Raw genomic sequence first — 6,156 nt, forward strand, 5'->3', positions numbered from 1 at the left:
TCTCATAAATCTAGGAAAAGTTCATCTAAAAGAGTCTAATCAAATAAAATTTGCTGACATATTATTTTGCAATTATCTCATCTTTCATGACAACAACTCCCACAACACCTATTTCTTTCTTATTTTTGTTTCTTTTGATAATTCATAACATCTCCCTCTTCCACACCCTTATGTGTTGCCTTATATTATTCCTCTTGACTATTCATGACAACTTTTTGACATAATTTTAGCACATGGTCCCCATTTCCAATTTTAGCAACATCCACAGGTTCTTCCATTATAGGTTTCTTAAAAAACGCAAGTTGTGACAGTGGATGTTGTACAAAGACTTCCATACTGTTGAATGTAATTTTAAGTGTCGGGTTTTTGTTATCGTCTCCACAGGGATTGTGAGATATCACCGCCTTTCAACAGTTGTTTTAATTCTTAGCTTAAGGTAACAATGGGGTTTTGGTGTTTGTCACGGTATCTTGCATAAAAGTGTAATAAAATGCGGTAAAAGTTTTGGTTTTAATATTTGAGAAATATTGCCAAAGTTAGGGTTCGACGATCACTTTGCATGTATATGTTCGATCAACAAAACTTATAAACTCCTCTAGATGATAAACTATTTCACAAAATCCTCCCAATGTGTTTATCTCTAACACACATTGTGAGTTTTCCCATTTTGATCCATTGTTTATCTCTAACACAATCTATCAAAATGGCAACTTTTTGGTTCAACCTTATGGTGAACAAAATCATTCATTACTATCTCTAGCTAACAAACAAGATTGGATGAAAACTTAGGTTAAGAGTTGGTAAACATCTCTCGATCATAAACCAACACAAAGAGTTTTGAATAAGAACAAAGTTTTCACCATATATTCACCATTAAAGAGTTTACAAATGAAGATCATCCCATTTACACACAAAGCTAATGATCATCTACATCTAACCTTGACAAAATGAAGGACTTAGCTACTCATTTTCATGGTAGCTTGGTCAACAAGTTTCGGAAGAAGGTTGATCAACATCCGAGTCGAATAATCGAGATTGGATGGGAATCCACCTTCTTTTTGTGAAAGATTGTTAAGAGATGAAGAGAAATGATTTCTAGGTCACAAAAGATCCCTAGAGCAATGCTGGAAAATATCTTAAAAGTACAAAAGTATGGAGGTGTGAAAGTCTGGCTCCAAAAAGTAGCCCTTGCTACTTATAGAGCTGCTACTGAGCTGTCATGCTCGCTAGGCGAGCAGAATGGCTCGCCTAGCGAGCCCCTAAATGAGGCACCTGAGGCACCTGCGCCCAGAGAAACAACCTTTGCCAGACTGGCATGTTCGCTAGGCGAACAAAACCTTCGCTAGGCGAAGCCCACGCTTCAACCTTCGCTCCAGCGAGCTTGAGAGGTTTTGCTACTGGAATGCTCGCTGGGAGCTCGCTAATTGCTCGCCTAGCGAGTGAGTGCTGGCTGCGCTTTTCATAAAGTCTGGACGTGTTTGCTACACACTTCGCTGGCAGCTCGCCTAGCGAGTTTGTTGATGTTTGCCACTGTAAAATACTGGAGCTTTTCGCTGGGTTCTCACTGGGCGCTCGCCTAGCGAGCCCTTCGCCACAGCCCTCGCCTAGCGAGCAAGCTGATGAATGCATCCTTTCTTTTGTCCCTTTGCCAACTTTCTTGTGGCTTCATTTTCTATTATTTCATGCCTAATTCCTGCACAATAACACACAAATCAAAGGTACCAAGATCGTTTATCATTGTATTGCAATTCATCTAAAACAAAGGTGTTTTCGAACACTTTAGCAAGGAAATGGAGTGAAAGATACCCATATTTGATAGCTCAAATAAGCACTTTTGGGTATCTAACAACTCTCCCCAACTAGATTCTTGCTTGTCCTCAAGCAAAGTATGCCTCTTGAAGGACAAGAGGATTTGCATTAAGAAAAAGGTTTCTCCAAAATCGGATAAAACGGCTCAAACACAAGTGAATCAGCAGATACAAATTTCCAACGGTTAGAATAAAATAATACACAAGAACTAAGACTTAGTAGCAATGCGAAATATGTATCTATCTACAACAATATTATCTTGAATGAATCACCCTATCTCTCCTCTTCGAATAAGGATTGAAGAAATTACGCGTTTGCAACCGCGGGAATAATCTCACTCTCTAACAAACAATGAAGAAATCAATTCAATTCATACAATGTCTAACAATTATAAATGGTAATGTGGAAGCACGAAGATCACTAAGGGCTTTTCGGTTGAAGCTTGGTTAGGTTAACAAACAAGGGTCATTTCTAAGGCCATTGAAAACGAAATTGTCGATGCAAAAGAGACATTCACTGTACATTATTCACACATCTCAACTTCGTTCCATTTATTTCTCATTTGAAACCTTCACAACTCTTATTTCACAACTCAATTTTTTTGTTTTTCACTATTTTTCTTCCAAGCAAGCATTCATTTTTATTTTCTCTATTTTTTTTTGTTCTTTCACATCATATTTACAAAACAGATGTTTCTCTTTTCTATGTTATATATATACATATATATATATATATATATATATATATATATATATATATATATATATATATATATATATATATATATATATATATATATATATCTTTTTTTTTTATTTTTTATTTTTTTATATATATGCTTGCTCGGTTTTTTAAGAGTTGTGGCACTTACCGATTCTCATTTTCGTTCTCCCCAACTTATTTCTTACTCACCCTAAGTGAATGCTCTTGACTTTTTACGGCAAAAGAACAATTATCAAAAATTTTCGGGTTTCAAGAAAAAGATTTTTGAAATCTCGCTTTATTTCAAGCTGAGATTCAACTGTTTAAGCTCAAAGGGGTTAACGAATACTCTCTCTGCTCACAGGTAAGTTGTATTTGGAACTGGTTGTGCTCGATAGAAAACAAGTGCCTTGATCATTTCTAATTGCTTCCACATATTCACAATAATAAAAGACAAAGCATGAATCAAATGAATCAACAAAGCTTATTAGAATCCAGCATTTAAGTGTAAAATGGAGGTTTCCTCACAATTTGTGGTTTTAAGTCCTAGATGAAACATTCATTCAATTATGTTGCAAAAAGACAATACTCAATTACAAAAAAGAGTAAAGTTCCTAGTGCATTCTAAAATTCTAGCCGGAGGTAACCATGTACCTTAGCATTGTTCACTTGTTTATTTTTATCATTGCCATCCAAGCTCGGATGCACCTTCATTGGATACTTCTTTGAGGAGCAACCAATCTAGAAGGTTTGACACTCAACCAACCAAAAATTTATTAAAACAGAAGAAATTTAAAACATAAATAGTAATATTACTTCAAAATTTAAATTTGTTCATGGGGGACAAAACACCCCAAAAGTACATAACCAACATCAAAATACACAAGTCTGAAAATACAATAGAAATAAAACATAATATGAAAAATAAAATAACTTAGCCCTCCACGAACTCATAACCCTCATCAGTACCGGCTTCAGAACCGGTAGCCTCATCATCATCATCTCCATCAGCAGCACCAGAAGACGCACCAGCACCCGCCCCCTCTCCAAACACAGGCCTGTCCACAGGCCAGCTAGCGTTTTGCAGAAACTGCTCACGCGTCATCAATGAGTGATCACCAGAGGGGTCACGTGCCTGCAGCTGTAACAGCTGCATAGAATCGTGCATATCGAGCATGGCGCGCTGAGTTGCCGCCATCCAATCCTAGTTGTAATTGCAGACAGCCTACTGGAAAGGATCGGATCCTAGAGTAGAAGTACCAGGACCATCAGAAGCCCCGGTAACCTCAGCAGCTGAACTACCTCGTACATTCTTCGGTTTGCAATACTTGGCCACGTAATGGTCATCAATGGGTGGCGGGATCCTTACTCGACCCCTTGAGGGTAGCCTCACCCTCGCTTGCAGGCACAAACTCATGATTAGGCAAGGGAAAGCCAGGGGACAATTCACTCGTGCCCCCGACTTTAGCCCGCTTTCAATCACGGACTTCAGCTCATAAGCAATAATCCTCGCCACATCAATCTGGACGTTAGTGAGGATGTTGTGTACCAAGTGTGCCACTGGGATCGACACTGTAGAAGTATGAGACTTGGGTGCGATGTTTGTAAGAACCAACAAAAGGATCAATTGAGCCAAGGGAGTAATGTCCTCCCTATGGTATCTCATGGGAACCCCAGATGGGTTCAGCTCAACTGATTTCCCTCTCAAAAGCAGGGCAGCAGAAATTGCATCAGTATCCCGGTGAAGCCTTAATTCTTGGTGGTAGGTGTCTCTCTCCTCGGCTCCCAGTTGGAGCGGTTCACCCAGGACACGGTTAATTGCATCCCGATCGAACGCAACAGGACGTCCGGACACTCTAGATGTCCATGTGAATGACTCGTCATCATCCGGCAGTGCGTTCGTATAAAATTCACGCACCGTTGCGATATCGTAATGCTCCAGAGGGGAAATTAACGGGTCCCATTTTTTGCTGTTAATCAACCCGGCGAATGTTCGGTTCGTGCCTTCAGGGTTGATTAAGAATCTCTTTTCCGGAAGAATCTTTCGCTTTTCCAAAGCAATATATCTTGCGGCTTGCTTTGGCCCGACAAACTTGTCGGTGTCAAATTGTATTGGTACGGAACGAGATGTGTTCCCGCCCTTTCTCTTTTTCGAAGCTCCGGATCTGGATTCCATCTGCAAAACATAAAGAGGAAGCAACACAAACACAAAACAGATTAGAAAGCAAAACCAGAATTCCAACTACTGTCATGCTCGCTGCTGCTTCGCCTAGCGAAGTGGCAGCGAATGCTCACCACTGGTTCGCCTAGCGAGTTGCTAGCGAACTTTACAGGTTTTTGGGTTCTGCAATGTTTACAGTGAAATTTTGGCAAAACCCAAGTTCTCATGGTATCTATTTCAGAACAAAATGATCTATCAAGAAAAGAATCGTTCTAGGATACATGTACTTCGAAACCCACATGCAAAACCTAAAGTTTCCCACATGCAAAACCTAAAATACCCATTCCCCCAAATTCACCCTAAATGACATGCAAATCAGAATTTTACAAAGTTCGAACATAAAGAAATGGAATTAGGGCAAACCTTAGTGAAAGAGATTGATTGAATTTGAAGTGCAGTGAGGTTTGCAATGCTTCAGTTTAGGGTTTGAGTGTTTGTGAGAGAGATGAAAAGTGAGAGAGTGCTTGTGAGTGTTCGTGAGAGTGCTTCAGCAGAGTTGTAAAAAAGAAAAATTGTGTTTGGGCCCAAAATGAGTGGCCTGCTGATAATCAAATTAGTGCTGCCACACAGCGCTCGCTGCTGCTTCGCCTAGCGAGGAGCTAGCGAATCTGCTCGCTACTGCCTCGCCTAGCGAGCATCTAGCGAGCATGACAACATTTGCTTTTTCAAAAATAGTATTCCTGGTACATTCAGCAAGTTTTAACAATTGGAATCCCAATACGACACAACCGAAAAACTGTAAATACTTACAATGTTGGGGTGCCTCCCAACAAGCGCTTGTTTAACGTCGGATAACCTCGACGGTGCGATGCTCACAGAGGAGCATCCAAAGGAGTAGCACAGCTCTCGCGATCCACATGACCACCAAGATAAACCTTCAAACGTTGGCCATTAACGGTCCAACTGTCCTTCTTTTCCATGTCCTCAATGACAATAGCTCCGTACTCCTTAACTTCTTTGACCCGAAATGGCCCGGACCATTTTGATTTCAACTTTCCGGGGAATAACTTCAACCTGGAATTGAACAGTAGGACCAACTGTCCGGGCACAAATTCTTTCTTTCGAAGCTTTTTGTCATGATATTTTTTTACCTTTTCTTTGTACAACCAACTTGAGTGATATGCGGCATTGCGCATCTCTTCCAACTCAAGCAGTTGCACCTTCCTTTTCTCACCGGCCAAATCCTTTTCAAAATTTAAAAATTTCAGAGCCCACAAGGCTTTGTGCTCTAATTCGACCGGCAAATGGCAAGTTTTACCAAACACCAATTGAAAAGGAGTTAGGCCAATTAGAGCTTTAAAGGCGGTACGGTATGCCCATAACGCTTCATCCAATTTTTGTGACCACTCTTTTTTCGAATTTGACACAGTTTTTTCGAGGATTCTCTTAATCTCACGATTAGAGACCTCGGCTTGCCCATTAGC

The sequence above is a fragment of the Lathyrus oleraceus genome, chromosome 2 (assembly GCF_024323335.1).
Source record: "Lathyrus oleraceus cultivar Zhongwan6 chromosome 2, CAAS_Psat_ZW6_1.0, whole genome shotgun sequence".
NCBI classification, from domain to species: Eukaryota; Viridiplantae; Streptophyta; class Magnoliopsida; order Fabales; family Fabaceae; genus Lathyrus; species Lathyrus oleraceus.